This window comes from Drosophila miranda, chromosome 2 (assembly GCF_003369915.1).
Source record: "Drosophila miranda strain MSH22 chromosome 2, D.miranda_PacBio2.1, whole genome shotgun sequence".
Taxonomy (NCBI): Eukaryota; Metazoa; Arthropoda; class Insecta; order Diptera; family Drosophilidae; genus Drosophila; species Drosophila miranda.
Genome location: NC_046675.1, coordinates 2905281 through 2925781, shown reverse-complemented (window position 1 = coordinate 2925781; position 20501 = coordinate 2905281). Strand labels below are relative to the sequence as shown.

The 20501-nt window shown below is 46.1% G+C and overlaps 1 protein-coding gene across 2 annotated transcripts in view; it reads left to right on the top strand.

Moving 5' to 3' along the window:
- Window positions 1–5531: 5531 nt before the first annotated feature.
- The window catches only part of LOC108157266 (putative uncharacterized protein DDB_G0277255), a 67645-nt gene continuing 52675 nt past the window's right edge, over window positions 5532–20501 (top strand). For both annotated transcript variants that reach the window (XM_033389423.1, XM_017289254.2), the window contains exon 1: window positions 5532–7203. The gene's annotated coding sequence lies outside the window, so the exon portion shown is untranslated. The remainder of the gene's footprint in view (window positions 7204–20501) is intronic.

Genomic DNA, 20501 nt, shown 5'->3' with positions numbered 1-20501 from the left:
AAACCTGACAGAAAGACGCCTCCCATTAACACTTTCATTCTAGCCCCCAAAGAGCAGTCTCAACATTTTCTAGAGCAGGTGTTGAAATGGATCTGCCAAGATCCATGATCATATGCGCTTCCAGTTGTCATCACCCGTTTGTATAACACAACCAGGAAGTCTAGGCTGCATTTCTGCAGCTGTCATGATGAGCACTTCACTTAACAGCTCAAACTCTGAATCAGACTCAAACGGGGGCTCCAGGTCTGAATCAGACTCGAATGGAATGGACGAGACTCGACTCATACGCGAAAACAGTTTTAGCTGCTCATTACAGCAGCAGCAACACCCACCCCAGCAGCAGCAACAGCAACAGCAACAGCAGAAGCAAATGGGGCAAGTCAAGTGGTGCACAGGGCGTCCTTTATTCGCCCTCTCCCCACTGCAGTGGGGCAGCTAACTGGATTCCGTTTTGTGTTTTGTGGCTTAGATAACATTTCTGCGATGTCAAATTTCTGGACATGCAGCGAAAGGTTCTTAAATTAGAAAAGCGTGTGCTGGCAATTCTTTCTTCCAAAGTATTTTCACATGTTTACTGACTCTCTGAGCTCTGGCTCTGGCTCTGGCTCTGGGTCGTCGTGTCGAGTAGTTTTTTGTCTATTAAAATGCTATTCCGACTGGAGTAGTTTAGTTGAACAAGGGGCAGAGACAGAGGCATAGGCGGCAGCAGCAGCAGCAGCAGGCAGCAGCCGCCGAGTCGTAGTCATCATCATTTCGAGTGCTGAAAAGCATTTTTATGTTCTCGTGGCGTCAAGTGCCGCAGCGAGCAAAGGAGCAAAAAAAGCAAAAAGCTAAAAAAGCGGAGCTGCAAAAGTTGTGCGCGGGCCAAGAGGGCCAAGCGGGCCAAAGCCCAAAAACAAGAACAATGTTGATGATAATACTAACAACAACAGTCAGCCACTAACAGCAACTGCCTGCAACTGCAACAAAAGCAAAGAAAGCCGTGGGGCCGAAGCATTCTATACCCTTGGAGTTCGATTTGCAAGGACTTACAAAGATATTAGTTTTACCGCCAACTACTTCCTATTGGCCTGACCATGTCAGATATATGTATTGAACCATATATTTATGGAATGCAGACGGCCTTAAAGCTAATCTAAAAGTCGAAGCTACTTTCTTCTCTGAATTGCAAAGCATCTGCTCAAATTAGGTATACTCTCCGCTAAAGGGTATAGCAACCACTGTGGCTGCAACTGCGCGGCGTGCAAATAATGCAATTTGTGCAATGCGCCATCACAAACGTGGGAGTCAAAAAATTGTAGAGTCTGAGGCTGAGTCTGAGTCTGAGACGAAGCTAGAGCTGGAGCTGGAGTTTGGCTGCCTCATTTTAGTAGCTTCCCCACTGAGCAGCCGGGTCTTAACTACTGTCAGTCATACTCGTACTCGTAGAGTCGGGCTCTGCTCTGCAGTGGCTGTGTGGCCACAGCCGATGGCATTCTTGGGGGCTGCCTCCAAACAAATAAGTGCATTTAGTGTTTAACAAATGTTCGCTTTTGCGCTGATGGCGATGTTGATAAGAGCGGCCAGAAATGAATTAACAGTCATAAGCATGGGGCTGCTGATGACAACTGCGATCCCCCAGATGACAACTGATAGTATATGGTACTATATAGTACCCCTTCCCCCCTAACGAGATATGATGATGATGATCGTTAATGAGCCCGAATGTTTGGGAATGGAAAAATAATTGAATTGAATGTCTGGCAAATGGAATGGAAATGAATTGCAATCTATGTCCAGGTCTACGATCAGATTCAGGTCTTAAAGCGCATGGAAACGGGGGGGAGGGGGCCATAAAAACAGAAAACATTGCTAAAGCACCGCCCACGTCGGTGAGTGAGGAAAATTTCACCTCGACTAATGCAAACACACTTAAAAACCTGCAGGGGCAGCACACTTGGATGTGGAGCAAGAGATCCGCTTTAAACCGAGGCTGGAGGCAGACAAACGAGCAGCGGTAGGACCAGGAGCAGGCGGGTGTCTCTTTGGTGGGTTTCATTTAAATTAAATTAGAGCTGCCAGCTCTCTAACTGTAACAATGACTGATGCACGCACTAAAGGCTGACAGGCGAGCGGTCCATTGGGCCAACGGGCCAGCGGCAAATGGCCAACTCATCAAATGGCAATGCCTGGCCATCAATCAGCTCTTTGGAAGCTGGGAAGCAACATGCTGGAGACGTCCCTGTTCCTGGCCAAGGTAATTAGCAAACTAGCCTGCTGCAATCAATACAAATTGAAATGGAGATGGAAATGGAGATGGTGGATTGAGATGGAACCGAAGCTAGATGGCTTGATGGCTAGATGGCTAGATGGCGATGCTGATGGAAGTACACATAAAGAACGGAATGGAGCGGAGACAGAACCAAACCAAACCCGACTGAAATGGGCCTCCCACTCGAAATAGATATCTGTTTTATGGCCTGTCGCAGGTGTCAAGTAATTCGTCATGGCATGTGGCAGGTCGCCACAGTCCGGCTACAGATCCGTTTGCATGCAAATTAGAACAACTTGGAAAAACACACGACTCTGGAGCTGTGGCTGTGGCTGTGGCTAAAAACTGAGGCTGAGGCTGAAGCTGAAGCTGAGACGGAGGCTGACAGTGCTGACAAACGGATTTGGCATGCACCTGCTGGTCCGGGGTTTTGGTTGCGGCTGGGGCTGGGACTGGGGCTGGTCCGGTCTGGATGTGACCCCTTTGGCCGTGGCTTTCACATTGCCAGCCACTTTCAAGTTCAAAGACAAATGGCTAAGCATTCGATTCGATTTACTTTTAATTTATAATTTGCCAAACCTTTTGAACCCCATTGCAAATGGAAGCACCAGCACAGGCAGCAGCCACTGAAACTAAGAGAGAAATGAAATTGTCGATGGCCGTCGCCCAGGCAATTTGTGGATGCAATTTCATTTTGTATTCAGTTCCGCATCATTGCGGTGCACTGGGAGAAGTCCAGCCCCATTTATGCCTGCTCTGATGGTCTCGTCTTGACTCCTGACTCTTTCTCCCAGTGCAGTCGCAGTCCGGTCCCGAACAGTGAGCAATAAAACTAAAATAGTGCAAATAAAATCAGGTCAAATGGCGCTCACTGGGCATTGGCCACGGACCACGGCCCCATTGTAACCGGAGACCGACGGCCATTTCCAGCCATTTGAGAGGTGCACTTCCCATGCCGATGGCGGGGCACTCCTTTCTTTCGGGACTCGACGCTGACCCTGGGCAGCATTTAAATCGCAGCTTAATTGACTTTTGTCCCAGAGACACACAGCTGCGTATCCCCACAGGCAATCCAAATGTGAATCCGAGACGGGACCTGGACGTGGACGTAGACGTGGACGTGGACCTGCTCGTGGATGGAGACGGAGACGGAGTCAAGTGTGTCGTTGTCAAGGCAACGTGGACAAGACATCAATCATCACTAAATTAAAAATGTGAAACGTTTAAAATGCCATCGAGGAGGGTGAGCTGAGCGATAGAGGCGATAGAGAGCCAACGAGCCAGCGAGCGAGAGAGGTGAATGTGGCAGGATCGATGCCTCATAAATAATGCAACAGCAACAGGCAGCGGCCAACAGCAACAGCAAATGTCACATTAAACAGGCAATATTAAAGCTGAAAAGCAGATGACACCGAAATCATGTTAGGCGGCACTTGAATGAGTATCAAACGGCAGCTGCCATAAACACACAAACCCACTGTCCAACCGTCTGACGGGGATCTGCCTCTGCTGTGCTCTGTCTCTGTCTCTGTCTCTGCCTATGCTCTGCCTGTGCTCTGCCTGTGCTCTGCTGTGCCGTGCTCCGAGGAAAAGGAGGAGCAGCAGCACTTGGCCCAGCTCCAGGGAGGACAAGTCTCGGTAGCAGTTGCCGACAGTCGTTTTACACTTGTCGCCGGCAGTGACCAAAGTTGGCAATTGCCGCGCCACTTTTATGTGGCCTCCGCCTTGGGGACCGACCCGACCGCGGAGGCATCAAATGCCGGGCTAGGTGCAAACGCCGCACGTCAATTGCTGCATTAGGCGATTCCGATTCCGATACCAATTCCGATTCCGTTGTATGGTCAAATGGCGTTGCCGTTGCCGTTGCCATTGCCAATGCCGTTGGAGAGGTCTGCGTCTGCCAGATAGAAGAGGCCCAAGCAAGTTGTCATTGTCGCGTTATTTATGACAGTGTTCGAGATGTTTCTGTTACCCTTTTGCAGCTCCTTTTGCAGGAACTCCTGCAACACTTGTTTATGTTAATGCGGCTCCTATGGCTGCTACAGCCACCGCCCGGCTCCTCCTCCTCGCCTGCCAGCGGCTCTCCATTCAAGTGTCCGTCAATGGGCCTCGTTAATAGAGTTCGAGGCGGCGTGTTCGTGTTCGTGTCCGCGTCCGTGGCCGTGTCGCTGGAGCTGAAGCTGGCCAAAAGTGGCGGGCGTGTGACAATTAAATTGTCAAAGCCGCAACCTTTCGACGTGTGGCAAGTGTTGGCCTGTCAGCTCCTGAAGCCTGTGGTTTCTCGTGTAGATGGCGCTCTTTGGCACCTCTCCAAATATTTCAATTATGATTTTTATCCAGCACAGCACTCTTTTAATTTTGGGTATTTTCACACAACCCATGTTTTGGCCAGGCTTTTTGTTATTCTTTTTTGTGGCCCGCTGATAAATGAGCTTTGATAAGGCCTTAATGCCAGGGCGTTGCCGGCCAGGAAATGTGTGCACTTTTGTGGCTTAATGAAATACTTACATATAATTTTATTCAATTTCTTATCAGTTCGAACCTGGCCCTAAGCAATTTGTTGGCCATAAGAGCGGCTCCGTGCCTCTCTTAGCTGCCGCTCTCTTAGCTCGAAGCCAAGTCTGCGCTGGCGCTGGCCGCGCAGTTGGCGTCGTTCCAGGCGCTTCGCTTAAACCCCTTTTTTATTGGTCAAAAGCTGATCGGCAACTGATATTGCAGCCAACTGGAAATGAACCGCTACGGCAGCAGACTCTCTCACTCTCTGTCCACTGGAACGCCAGCAGCGAAGAGAGTCCCAGCCAGGCAGCGAGCGCGTGAGAGAGGTGATCCGCGATAAACACGAAGCAACGAACGACGCTGGCAGCGACGACGAGCAACAGGTTTTCACGTCGCTCTTAGCGGCTTTTTTTCACCCGTTCCGTTGCTCCAGGTTCGTGTACGATCGCTCGGTTCGGGCCCAAACCACAGCCTGCTCCACTCCACTCCACTCCACTCCTCTTGTCCCTGTTCCCTGTTGCCCTGCTGCTGCGGGACTGGGGGACTGGACTGTATTACTCGGTCAGTCGGTCTCCGAGAGGTTGTTGCTATTTCGTGTTGCCTGCTTTTTTTGCTCAGAGATTTTTTGCTGTTTTGCAACTGCTGCTGCTGCTGTTGCTGTTGCTCCTCTGCTGCTGCTGCACCGGCAACTGCATTGAGTCTCTGCTTCGGCTGCTGCCTGCGTCGCCTGCACTCGACTGCGGCTGGAACAGCTTGGGAGCCGCTTGCAATTTTCATCCTCTTGCAGTTTCTGTGCGACTTTCTTGCGGGACTGTTTGAGCTTGTTGCGATTGCGCGCGTCTTTTGCAGTGGGACAGGAAAGCATTTTGCTCGCGAGAAGTTCGCGAATTTTTGGTGACTGAATCGCGTGCGCGTTTACGAAGTCGCGTGCGAGCGTTTCCACTGCGTTTTGCGTGCTTTATTCGTACGATTTTTTGGCCAACGAACTGCCATCGAAATGGAATTGGAATTGCAAATGGAAATTAAAATTAAAATGGGACCGAAAATAGAAATAGACACTGAGAGGCAAATGAAAATGAAAATGATAATCCCGCCTGCATCTGGCGCTCAAACCTAATCTTTTATTGTGCGGCTACCTTACAAATAGTGCTCGTAAAAAGTCTGGCAACAGTAAAAAGCAATTCAGTGCGGCCATAAAACCAAATCAAAGTGGTATACGTTCCACCGTACATAAGGAATATATGTATTGTGTATAGTGTCCGCCCTATGCTGCCACAAGATCAGGCTGAACATATGTACATGCATGCATATAGAGTAATATCCACAAAAGAGACACAAACACACAAAACTCGTTTCGAACATATAAAGAAAATAAATAAAAGTAAAAAAACAAATTAAATTAAACTCATTTTTAATTACCTGCTGCCCAAAAGATCACATAAAGAGCGTGCAATAAAAAATATTGGTATCAGTAAATTAATTATATTGTATATAGAGAAACATGCTGCAATAAAGCGATCTTAACGATTCACAAATAAAGAAACAGAGGCTCCAGTTCAGCTAAGCTCCACACAAATCGATCCCGCTTCGGCTTCCAATTCCCGCTACAGCTTCGCTTCCAATCGTTCAGCGATCAGCGTTCGCGTGGGGCTGAAACAAAAGACTTAGGCAACGAACTTGCTGCCATTTCGTGGTGTCGTTTGTCGTTTATTTTTTCAACCTGCACACAAATACAAACACAAACACAACCGTCAACAGCAACACACACTCACACCCCATCGACCACACACTCTAACACACACACACAAACACACTCACCAGATAACGGTGCTTCGAGCGCCTCCGAATCACCGAGTGATAGCAGCGGCTGCAGCAGACCCCAACAGCCCCAACAGTTCCCAACAAACTAATTGACAACTCAAATCCTGCCGAACAACGAGAAACGGGAGAAGAGAAAAAAAACAATTGTTAAACAACGTTTCGCTTGCCAGTCGGATTGTCCGCTTGTCGGATTGTCGGCCTGCCCCACTGGGGGGACTTCAGCTCCATCTCCAGTTTCAGCTTCAGCTCCAGCTTCAGCTTCAACTTCAGTTTCAACTTCAATCAAATCGCTGCCCCAACGACAATTGCAAAGTGTGCCTCTTAATGCATTTTACCCGCAACCACAAACACACATTCAAACAACGAAACAAAAAAGAAGTTGAAATAAATTTACATAAATATTTCACTTGCCAGTTTTTGCCAGTCCACATCCGCGTTTCAAGAGATTGAGCCTGGATAGGCAACAGTGTGTGCGTGTGAATCTTTGTGTGTCCCGTTTTGCATCTGTATCTGTATCTGGATCAGATCCGATCCGTGCCTTAAGCCGTGCCTCTACCTTCGCACCGCATCGCATCGCTTTGCACCTGAGATTCTGCCCAGCATCAAGAGATCTTCAAAGTCTACCCCGCCCCAAGGTAAGTCGAACAGCAAAACACTTTGCCTCAGTTTATGCGTTTGTAATTGCATTTTATGTGCCACTGCCACTGCAAGTGCCACTGCCGCCCCATCCGCGGGCATTGCCTAGCTCCTGGCGCTGTGCCAATGCTTCATTTAGAGTTAGAGTCCGAGCTACAGTTGAGGAAACTTATCAATTAGTAGAGTCAGCGATTTCAAATACAATTAACTGACAACACGGCGGACGGCAGACGGTGCTGCCTTTGTTGTTTGGCCATAAAACCGTTAGTAAAGGCATTTTTAACAACAATTAATTGCTATGATTTGAGACTGAGACTAAGACTCGTGCAGGGAGAGACATACCTGGCACTTGGCTCTAAACATAATTTATCTCTGGCACCAGCTGCAGCTTCAGCTTCAGCTTGAGCTTAAGCTCCAGCCACTTCCTTGCTCTCAGTTGCATCCCACAGTGCAGTAATAATCAGAGTGAGCCATAATTACAAGTTCAGTTGAGCAATTTAAATGAAAACACTTCAACACGTTAACAATTGGCGCGTCTACATTGTCAGTCGCCGTCGTCGTGGTCGTCAGTGGCCGAGAGTCTTGTGATGCAATTGATTGGAAAAGCGACTTTTTCCTCTTGCCACAATTAAGAGGAAACTCAGCTGGAAACAAACGGAGTTTTTCTCTGTTTCTGTTTCATTTGCTATAAATAATTTAAATTGCATTAGGAGCTTTGGAAGTTGGCCTATAGGCAACGTTGGAAATATAATAGAGATGTTCTGTAAATTATAGTACTCCACCGGAATTGCTGGATGAGTCTTACGAATTCTTCAATATACTCTCTATTAAAGAGGAATCCCTCTACCCTCTACCCTCTATACATTTATAGAATATCCATAGAGTATTCCAATGCTGACTTACCATTCTGTAATTGTATATTGAAAGCCGAATGAGAATAAAAAGTATTAATCAGCTTTGAGGAAATAGCCAGCGATAATGTTTAGAAATAAATATGCAAAGAATTATTTAATTCTCACAATTGCGAAACGCAAGTCACGAGATCCCCGCAGCCAGCAGGGCGTGTGCTTCCAGGGGGCTGAGGTGAGGGGTAAGCGCGAGAGCATACAGCGAATTAAATAAAATTTATGGCCAGCAATGATGACGACAACAGCAGCAGCAACAGCAACAACAACAATCACAGATGCATCAGATACAGCAGCAGCCGCGGCAACAACAATTGTTTAATTGCCGAGAGTTCTGACAAAGAAATCGCCAAGTGACTGAGACAAAACGCGACAAATAAGTGCAAGAAATACTGGCCAGAAGCTCAGACTCAGAGCCAAGGCAATTCTTGGTAGTAGCCTCCCTCCCGAGTCTTCCGAGTCTTCCCAGCCTTAGAGTCTTTGAGTCTTCGAGTCCCCGTCCCCCAGTTGTTAATTGTGGACTCGGATGAGTCAACAAGAAATTTTCTTAATAGCTGTTGTTACCGTTGTAACTTTTTTCCTCCTTTTTTTAATTAATACTTTTTTTCCACTGCCTTTGCTATAATTTATGAACGCTTTTTTGTGAGCTGGCTGGCGGCTGCTGCAATTAATGTGACTGATTCGAAGCGGCGCAGTGCGGTGCGGCGGTAGCGCGTTGCATTTGATTTGCTTTGCCAGTAATTGTGCTCATTATGCCTGTGCTATTGTTGCTGCTGCTAAAGTTTTTTGCCCGATGTACGCGTCATTACACATGTTGTCTAGACTGAATGTCTGACTGTCTGAATGTCTGTCAGTCAGTCGGTGTTTCTGTCATTCGGTTAGTCAGTGAAGCCGTCAATCTAGTTGGCTGCCGTTTAGCAGCCATTTGATTTCCAGCTAACACTTGCTGCTGCTGCTGCTGCTGCTGCTGCTGCTGCTGCTGCTGCTGCTACTGCTGCCCTTTGTTAGCCCCCCTTTTGATTGCAAATCAGTGACGCACTTGGGTGACATTTGATTGGCCTGCCCCTGGGTGATGTCACCGCTGTCGGCAAATGTCACGCATCCAATTGACTGGCAATCATTCTAAATACAAGTAGGAGGGAGGATCAGAGTCTCGATCGGAGTTTATTGCCCAAGTCTTTTGTTTCGCCACTCCCTCGCATATTTGGCTTACACTGCCATCGATTACCGCAACCCAAAAACCAAAAACCAACTGTAATGAGGCATGCGCAAATATTTCGCCTATTACTCAACCCGGCCAACAGGCAAGCAAGCAGGCAAGCACCCAAGCCAAGGCAGGCCAAGAAGACAGCAGAGCCACAAAAGCAGCAACAATGGTCGAAAATCAATGACTAGAAGACGTTAGGAGGCGCCAACTTATGTATGCATACATTTTTTTGAAGTTTTCTTCAGTCTCAGTCTTCAGTCTGCAGTCGTCAGTCCTCAGTCTTTTAGCCACAAATGTGAAGAGTTTTCACTAATTTTGAGCCGCAGCCGAAACAAAACACGCGAATCGTACGGCAACAACCGCCAGCATGATAGACAGTGCTGCATAAATAAAAGTAAATTTAATGACAAGCAAAATATTTCTTGTCATGCCTATCAGATTACAAGATTTCTATATGGACTCGCTGACGATTCACCATACCACACTCGTATACACGGAGAATATGTGTATGTGTCGTTAAAACATGATTACTGGCGCTCGAAGAGAGCCGGACGGACAGACGGACGGACAGACGGACGGACAGACGGACGTACAGACAGAAAGACACAGTCACATATAGCCCAGTACATGACAAAGCCGTTAGTGTCATTTGAATGCGAATGTTGCAAATGTTACGAGTGCGATGTGATGTGATGATGCTGTCAAGGAAGGTGTCCCAGGTCCACGTCCCCGCCATCCAGTCTTTGATAGAGCCGCTGCTTGAGCAGCTGGCCAGCAGAGAATACAAGTTTCGTTGCATTTATTCCAAAGATGGTTAGAGTAGGAAATGCTTACTGCGGCAATCGCCGTGATAGGAAATACCTCTAGTGATCAATGGTAAAAGTTGACCCACTTTATGCAGGGTCAACCTTCAAATGATCCCACAAAACAGTAGTGCCAGTACCAGTAGTACTACAATATACGCTAGAAAAGAAACACCACTTCCATCAGACATTCCCATCTATTCAGAGTTAATTGTCTTTAACAGCACTGAGAGACTGAGACCTCCGCAGAGTGGGAAAACTTTTTGCCCATTACAAGCCCAATCGCCAAACGAAAATCAATTTCACACATTACAACGGAATCGAAACGAACTGAAATGAAATAAAATAAAGGCCATGAAAACTCGAACTTTGGTGGGGGCCCAAAGATACAAAGGCAGAAACAAAGACGCATGAAATTGCTAATTGTGCGAATGAAGGGCCCAGCCCCACACTAGGCCTATATGGAGATGGCTAGATGTAGTACGTTTATACTCGTATATAGGCAGAAAAACGCCATGGGCCGCCTCAATTAAATTCGTAGCGAATTCCCAAGCAACAAAGAAAATTTAATTACACCGCATGTGGCACAGCCCCAACCTCAGTCCCAGCCCTTTGAAATCGGTTTTCGGTCTGCAATCAAGTGAGAAATTTCCATTGGGCCTAATGAATTTTTTGCGGCTGCCGCTCTTTTAATCGACCAGAAAACTGGGCGTTATCTTTTTTAAGGGAAAAGTCCAACTAAAATCGAATTTGAATCAATACTAATCGTTAATGATGTGCTGGTTCCTGTCGGCAATGATGATGATCTTTTAATTTGATGATGCCATCCATTGGAAAGGAGGTCGGTCAGACCAGAAAAATATCCGATCCCCAAATAAGTTTGGCAAATTGTTTGTCACCCAAACGGCAAACAATGGGAAAAGCTGACAGCGCTAATTAATTGCAATTAAAAATGCGTTTTCTGCCATCGACTGCGATGGCGATGGCGACGGCGACTTCGCCTAATTGGCAGCCGCGAACCCATCCAACATCAAAAATCCATTCTGCGAAGTTCCTCTTCTGGGGCTTTATCAGCGCAAAGTCATCGAGCAGGCAGCGGCAGCCACGTTCCGTGTTTATTTAAATGGATAATTTGCTTAATTAATTTTCAAACAGAAACGCTTCGCATTCATCATTTTAATTAGCCGCAGGTTCGCTTTTGGGGCTTGGAGGCTGGCTCTTAATTTATAAATAATTTATAAATATTGATTTGACAAAGATCTGTTGTTCGTCGCCGCGGAGCAGCGGCCATAAAATCTTTGAGCTATTAATTAAGAAAACGCAGTCGATAGCCGATGTACCCGATGTATCAAATATCGGCGCGTGAGGAAGCGCAAGACTCATAAATCTTTCTGGCAGTGTTTATAGAAAAGAAATTCCACAGCTTACGACAGCCATTAATTGATTTAACTTTAATGGGATCGCAACTGAAATTAGGAGTGCAAACAAAGCCACAAGATATACAAATAAATACTACCATGTTAACATTTTATAAGATTTTACAAGCATCCAAACCCCACGACACAAAGGCCACAAGATCGAATTGAAATGAGTTTACTCTATGTTTTCGCTGGCTGTGATTTATTTTTCGCTTTCCTGCATCCAAATCTGCGATTTGCATATTTCTCGTAGGTGGTTCAATGAACTTGCCGAGCGGATAGCGGTTTCTGTCTGGTGGGGGCGTCGTTAGATGAGGCGGTGGCGGCGGCGGTGGTGGTGCTGGTGCTGGTGCTTGTGGAGACGGCGACACTTCCAGCGCTTTCGGCTTGATTTGGCTCGCCTACGCGTTAATTTGAGAAATTTGCAAGCATTTGCATGAAATCAAAAACGAAACCGAAACAAAGCTACAGATAAATACAGTCAATAAAACCAATCGAACTAAGTATACCCTCTAAAGGAATCAAAGGAATACCCTACCCTTGTGTCAATGGCTGTTTCGTGATACCATTTCCAAATTTGAATCGGTTGGACGTCTCTTCCAACTGGATATTCCCCACTTGGCCACAGGGTACCATCCCCATCCTGGCACTAGCGATTGCCCAATCGAGAAGCTGCTGAATCCGGCATTAAATAAATAACGCATTTGCCAAGCCATTGATAATGTCAATTTGGGCAGTCGGCAGGCAGACAACAATTGCAAACATTTTCCAGCTCGGTAGCAATTTCTATTAAAGCATTTTCCGCCGGCTAACGAGGATTTCCTTCGACTCAGTTGCTGGTTTTTAGGTTTTTTAATTGCAATTGAGTTTCGACATGAACTGCGTGCATTTGCGCAATGATTTTTCCGATAGCAAACAGCAGCCACAGTGCCACAGTGCCACAGACCATGGGAATCAGCACCTCCAGTGGCAGTAGCAGTTCCAGCTTCCAGCTGGGAGGAGGCTCTCTCTCCTCAGTGGGCCCAAAGGCAGCTAATTGATAATTTCATTAATTTATGCACTGGCCAGCCTTTGCAGCTCTGGCCACTGATTGAGATATTGTATGCAAGTATGCAAGCGGGAAGTGCTTTGACAGCAATTTGCCTCCGTTCGGCATTGCTCCCGTAATAATTGGCCAACTAACGTCTACTTCGAACCCATTATTAGCCAGAGTCGGATACTATGAGCATATGATATATTTGTACCCAGAGCTCCAGTCATAGACCATTCATCGAACAACCTTCGTGCTAACCCCATAAATTTATTATTATTTACTTCAATTCTTGCTACGCACTTCGGCCTGCACTCGCACTGGCACTTGCCTCAGTTTCATTTTCAGCTTAAGTCTATGCGATTCAGCTTTAGCTTCGATTTCAGCTCGTAGGTAATCTAAAATGCTAATTAAGCTGCCGGCATTTGTTTGGCATACCTTGTGCTGTGTGGTTGTTGCTCTTGTTGATGTTGCACGCATGCAAAAAACGCACTTTACATACGCAGGAGGTTGACCAGCCTGCTGACGGGGGACGGACGACGGAGGACGGGGGAGCTCTGTCAGAGTCTGACTCTGAGACCGAGTCTTGCATTAATTAATAAATGTCGTGATGTCGCTTTTGAAGTGTCTGTCATTATGAGATCAATTAATAGGAACAAAATTCTAGATCAAGGCGAAAATCAACAAAAATGTCGCACACACTCAGCGCGTGCGTTTCTGTTTTTGTTTTACCCTTGCAGAAGGTATGACGATTTTGGCCAGTTGTTTGAGTAAATATACTCCTGAAATCCATAGTCCCATCGAGGCATACTTTTGTCATGCATCACATGCTTAGTGGCCATAGGAACGACCATCAAACATTTATCAGTTTGCAAGGGTATCAAACATTTCGGTACTCAAAGCTATACTTTACTAGAACTTTGTTGTTGCTTCTATTGATCGACACGCAGTCGATATAGGCTTCGACCTGAACATGCTCTGACTCTCTGAGCAGTCGCATGTAAACACGGACCCCGCCAGCCTGGATTTCTGCTTTTAATTGCTTAGATCTCGCAGACAGCACGACGTTAACGAGAATTATTACATCATGCAATGGCAAAAGGCAGCAGCAACTAATTCAATTCCAGCGAAGGCAAATTGGATGGCCACATATCAATCATCCTTCAAAAGTACGCACATATTTTATGATCAACTCGATTTTTATACCTGCGGAATGGAATGCACACCAAACACATAAACTAACTTTCACCCATTTTAATATTAAAAACCTTATTAATAAAAATATTTATTTTTGGTACTTCAAAATATTTTTATTGTCCATGCGTTATTTCTTTATATTTTTATTAAGACCTCAAGACTGTATGTTCACTTAAAAATAAATGCATTTTTATACGGCTTACAATATATATAAATTAAAATTAATTCCAGTACTTACAAAAAATACTTTTATTGGTCACGGTTTTCGTTTGATATTTCCCCCTCTCCATATTTAATAATTTTTTATTTTATTTTTTTAAACATATGAATCAAGTTATTGGCTATCTTTACGGTTTATACTATGTACTTATTTTATTACTTCGTAAAGAACTTCAAAAATATTTTTACTGGTCAAGTTTTGTCTTAAGCTTGCACCTCGTTCCATTTTAATTTATTTATATTTTTTCCTTGGTATTTCCGTAATTCCAGTACTGGTTTTCTTACGCTACATCGTAAAACATTTCACGAACTTTAAAATAAATGCATTCCGCCCGCTTTCAAAACTTAAAACGCTGTAGTTCATTTTATTATATTAATAACATTTTTATTGATCGAGATTTGCTCTTGTTTTTTTCCGTTTTTTCTCTTGTCTGTTTTTAAAACCTCAACAAAAGTTTCCTTGTAATTTCCATAATCCCCGCACGAGTTTTCTTGCAGTGCAATACTGGTATATTTGTAATTTATTTTCCATTTAAAATAAACGCATTTTTTCCTCGCCGCCTCATATTGCTGTTGCACTTGCTGCTCTTGTTGCACTTGCTGTTTGCTGTTATGGCTGTTATAATTAATGTTGGCGATACGAAAAATGTTGTTGTTTGGGTTGTTTGTTTGTTGGTGGCTGAGATTGCAACAAAGTTGGGCAGCAGTTGGTGTTGGCTGCACTTGCCACTGATTTTGCTGGCGGTTTAATGTTACACACAAATATCTTCGCTTTTAAAAACTGACCAGCAATACAGCGAAAATTTGCCTTGCAAATCAGAGTGACTGAACATTATGTGTGCTTTAATATATTTACAATATTTGAACTTGATTTGGCGGCATGACAAAAGTCACGGGCTCTGGCCTGTGGCGAGGGGGTGGCGGTACTCCCGGGGTCAAGTACAACGCGGCCGGGCACTGGCTAACCAAATGCAGCTGCGGCTCGTCGATTGCGGCTGTGCGTGAGAACCAGCTGGGTACAGATACAGATACAGGTACATGGCTACAGCTACAACAATGTCTGCTGCCTTATATATATCAAGATTTCAATTTTTGCATTAGACTTATGCCCGTTCGTGTGTGTGTGTGTGTCTGTGAGTGTACTTGAAAATTGACGCGGCACGGCAGGCACGCATTTGTTGCCGCTGCCACCGCCGCTGCTGCTGCAACAGTCAGGCTGGTTAATAAATTTCGCGATACTTATCAATTAGCATACGAATTACATGCCTTGCAATCATAAATAATGCGTGAGTTTGTGGCTGCCACAAGAAGAGGCAGATAGACCGGCTAGAAAAGCAGCTAGAAAATGAACCGCACTTTGATGCATAAATTTTGATTGGCGAGTCGCCGTGGTGGCTGTCCGTGTGTTTTCCGAAGTCTCCTAAGCATTTAAGATCTCTGTAAATTATAAACATTTCTACACACTTCTCGACTCGAGGGTGCGTGTTTGATTTGCCTCCGATTGGGAATGACAAATAAACAACAAATCATGCGGCACGAAGCCCAACGGACTGCGGCTCAAACGAATGACTTAGGCAACGATCTTGATGGCCTGATCATGCTGCCAGTGCCTCCTCCTGCTCCCACAACACGAACGGAGTAAATTCTGTAGGCTCATTGTTATGCTCGACACTTTTGCGCTATATTTACAAATTGGGCCAATAAAATGAACACCAACAACCTCCAGAGCTCGGGCCAGGAGAGACCAGAGACCAGAGACCACAGACCAGATACCTGAAATGTAAGGTCATAAAAATCGACCAAGCAAGAGAACAGTCCGCGGCTGATGAATTTTTATGCATGTTTTCATGACGGTCATATAAAAGTCGCGTCTAGAAGTCAATGATTGTTTAATGAAACACACAGACAAACGTACTATGGCAAGCAGCCAGCTCGGGTTCGGGCTCGGGCATGAGGATGGTCATTAAAGTGGTCAGCAGATAAATCAAAAAACCAGCTCCGGATCCCAGAGTCATCCCAGCAGAGCCACACTTGATTACGCCGATCGGAGCTGAACTGAAATCCGCCCGCTTCGTTAGCACATCACCTGCTGGGCCTGGGCTGGGGAAAAATGTCAATTATGATCTAATCCCCAAGATACAGAAATCTATCTCTGCCAAATGAAATGAAAATGTTTGCCAAGGGATTAGGTTGAGTGTTGGATGGATGAAGAGATAGAGAGAGAAAGAGAGAGAGAGAGTGCGCTAAGCTGACACGGCATTGGGCACGCGCTAAGTCGTTTAGAAACTGAAAACGTTGATAAATCGATCCAACGATTCAGCGATCCATCGATCGAGACGATCGCTCTCCCTTGCCCTCACTCTCTCGTCGAGTGCTTATTGAATATTTGTGGGTTAGAGTCATACTTCATACATCCATACCATTCCATACTTGTATCTCGTCGTATCGCGTATCTGCTGCTCCAGATCTGGATCTGGATCTGGCAATCGATTGCTGCGTTGTCAGCCGAGCGACACTCGGGCTCCATGATTTATGCGTATTTAGATACTTTTTGTTGTCGTTGGCAGGCATTTAACGCATGTATCTGTGGGTGTACTCCAGTCCAGCGTGTGTCTGCATCTGTTTCTGTATCTGTATCTGTATCTGTATTGCCATCTGTGAGTTTGTGTGTGTTTGTTGAGGCAATTACGCCCACCTACCGATTTTCGATTTCGACGCGATATTGGGATATTGGCATCACATTTGTGTCGAACGGATTCCGTATGGAATTTCCCACATTTTATTCAAAAGCCTGACTCAAAGAAATTTGCCAATTTTTATGGTTTCTTTTCGTTGCTGTTGCTGATGCTGATGCTTTTCTTGTTTTTGCTTTTGTTGCTGTTTATTTTAAAGGCTCTGCTAATTAAAAGCCAATAAAAACACAGGCAGCCCGGCCATTAGCCGGTTACAGCCATCTCAAGCAGCTGCGGAGTCATCCGTTGACAAAACACGGCCTTAGACGCATGACTAAGTGACTGCAACTGCTCCTAATTGGCCGCATGCCACATGCTGCTTGCCTGCTTGTTACCTGCTTTGCCACTTGCCACAGTGGCTGGGCTGCCGCCTGTCGCTTAATGGCTCCGTGGCTCTGCCTCCCGGCTGCCTGCCTGCTGCCTGGTCCTAAGCACTTCTCCCTCTTTCGTTAACTTGCGAAATTGGCCAACTTCTGGTATCTATCTACACTGGCAGAAAGGTAAGTGTGGAAGGGGATCCCTCACAGCATTCTTTTTGAGAATTCCATTATTTGGATTGCATTTTTTTGTGCAGATTTTCTCAGACTGCAGTCTTATCGCTGGGGCTGCTGGATCGCCTCGAACCACGGACTCGTGGCTCTTATGATTTTTTAAAATTTAAGTCACGCTTTTGGCAATTAAGTGCCCCAACACCGACCGAACGACCCGGGGCAACGGATTCCGGGGCATTCGGAATCGGATTCGGATTCGGGCAACTGTGTGGCCCTCGACAGGTGCTGTGCTCCAATCCTCTGCAAGATCTGGGGGGTGGTGGGGTGTTGGTCGGACTGGGGGCCTTTTCCCACTGCGATACGTTTGGGGCGACATGAGGCGCATTTGCAATTATTTTGCGGCTCATTAAACTTTTAAACACGTCGCTCACGTAGTGACGCGTCTGTCAGACGGCTGGCATGTAGCCGGGCACCCCACTCTCTCTCTCTCCATCTCCCCTTGGGAGACTCCGTCCCACACCCAGCAGTTCTCGGGGGCTGCTGCTGCGGCTGCTGCTGCTGCTGCTCCTCCAGCGCCTGTGAAAATGTCATAAAAATCTCTGGGGAGCTCTACAGTTTTGGCTGCTTTGATTTCTATGCTTTTGATTTGAGTTTTGCTTTTGCTTTTGCTACTTTTTCTCCCAACGCTTTGCGCTTGCGAAATCAAATAAAAGATTTCTTTTTTATCGCTCAAGAGTGGTTTGTTTGCCGTTTGGCTGTTTGGTGGTTGCTTGCTTGTTCGCCTGTTGTCTGGTTTTTTTCTCTTTATTTTATGATTATTATATTTTTGAAAATTGCCGTCACACCAGCGCCAGCGCAGTCACAGTCTCAGGCTCAGGCTCAGGCTCAGTTGCAGTCGCAGTCGCAGTCGCGGCGCAGTCGTTGCACACACAAAAGACTTGGGCAACAAACCTGGTGCAATTTTGTTGTTGTATTTTGCGCATTGCATTGCCTGGCCATAAATGATTTATTTTGGCTTGTGTTTGCCGCCGCTGTCAGATGCAATTAGCTGCAGTTTAATTGAAAGCCGAGCAATTGCCCAAAATGCTTTTCGGACGTTTCAATTTTCATTTTCTCCCAGTCTTCCTATGGGCCCGGCCGGGGCTCCTCGCCAAGGCTGCTCTGCTCTGCTGTGGCGGTGTCAGGCCGCATTAATGTGTCGCCCCGGTTTTCTGGTTCAAGTACGTTTCCTGCGATGACAACCAGCACAGCAAATTCCGCTTCATGGTCATTTGCATGAAAATCGCTTCAGTGTCTGCCGACACTGACATCGTCGTCGTCTTCCGTTGTCAATAACGATTTACATCATCATCATCATCATCAGCATCATTATCATCATCATCAGCTGCACTGCAGCAGCATCATCCTGTCCTGTCGCCGGATCAGACTTGGACTCGGGATCGTGTATGCCCGTGTGCTGTATCCAGCATTGAAAGTGGAATGCGAACCAGTTTTGGGACAGCTAAGATCTGCTCTCCTCCAGCCCCAATCTGGCGTGCAGTTTTCGCCAACTAATGAAATACATATATGCAAAAAATCAAACTAAAGACTTTGCTCCGTTATCAGCCGCCTGTCGCCTGTCGGCTGTCGCCTCTTGGAGTCTCTTGGAGTTTCCACTGGCTCTGTGGGGCATTTCTTTTGTTATTGAGATTCGGTGTCAGTTCCAGCAGCAGCCACAACGGTACGGTTTTCGATCTTTCGGGGTTTCTGTCCCCAAAAAACTATGCATAATTTATGAGCCCTGAGACTTGGGTTGCATCGCTTTATTATGCTAATGGCGGTGGCGGTGGCGGTGGCGGTGGCGACGGCGGCGGCGGCGGTGGTAATTTGTTCATTCCGTTTCTGGCCAGTTGGGCTTAGTGTCATAATTAAGCGGCTAATTGATTTGTTGGCGTTTGTTCAATGCTGCTGCTATTATTATTTCGTTTTATGAATTGATTGGTGATTAGTGATCAGTCAGGCACGGGCACACGGGCACGAAGGTGCCAACAGCTCCATCAATCAATTAGTTATGGCCAAGATATGTTTCTCTGATTGTGAGGCAACTCTTCCACTAACTCTTACTCAGACTCAGCCCAAAACCAAAAAAAAGCCAACAAAAACTAAACTGTGTAGAGAAACGCCCCAGTCCAACTGGCATTGCGATCGCAATGAATTTGGCAATAGTCGGGTCGGACACCCAAAAGAAATAGCAACGGAAATGCCATAAACCATATAAAAGAGAGCAGCGAGCCGCATGATTAGAGGCTGCAACTCTCGGATTGGGGCAGAGTACGAGTACGAGTACGAGTACGAGTACGGGCTCGTCGGCCACGTCGTCGTGTCTGGCCTGGCCTGCGCCTGGGCCTGGGCCTGGGTCTGGCTGGGGAGCCGTGTGGTGTGTGCCCCCGCGAGAGGTCGTCCAGCCACAGATCCGGCTCGCGAATGACTCTGGCTGGTCTCTGGTCTCCAAGTCTGAGTCTCAGTCTGAGTCCGAGTCCGACTTGTTACAAATATTTTAAAGCGCTTAATAATATGCAGTTTATTATTGTTATTGGCATCGTTGTGGCACATAAAACATGCAATTGGCATTATTAACGCCATCGGCTTGGGTCGTTTAGTTTTCGGCATGAGTTTGTGCTCTGGCTCTGGCTCTGCGTTTAGGCTGTATTTTATTTTCGGGGCGTGTGTGGGAATGTTTCGCAGTGCAGCAAATGACGCTGATTGATTATGCTCTCTGGCCATTTGGCTGGCCGGGGCCAAAGCCAGTACAGTCCAGGCTCTCTGTTCACACCTGGCCAGGGCATTAATATACATTCAAATTAGTTGCACTCTAATTAACAGAAATATATTCAAATACTCGAATATCGATCTGTGGAACATTCGCTGCTTGCATTTAACACGCAAGCGACATTGATGGAATCGCGCCGCACTCTTGTCAAAGGAAACGAGCCGTCCGCTGGCTAATTAAAAGCCAAAGTGTGGCTAATAAATATTTTTATATAATGGCTTAATATACGTACATACGTATGAGTATAGTGCGTGATTCGGCTGGGATCTGCTCTAGCGGAACGCCAGATGAATAATAAAATCCCATGGGGCTGGGCTCTCTGCTCAACACACGATTATGAATGCGAAAACGAATTCAAATCCGAGTCTGAATCGCCGTCTGAGTCTGAGATACATTAGTCTAATGAGCGAGCCAGATAGATTTGCGTGACTTACCGAAAACTGACTATTTTTTTTTCGTATGTTTTGCCTGCATTTGCACTCCGGG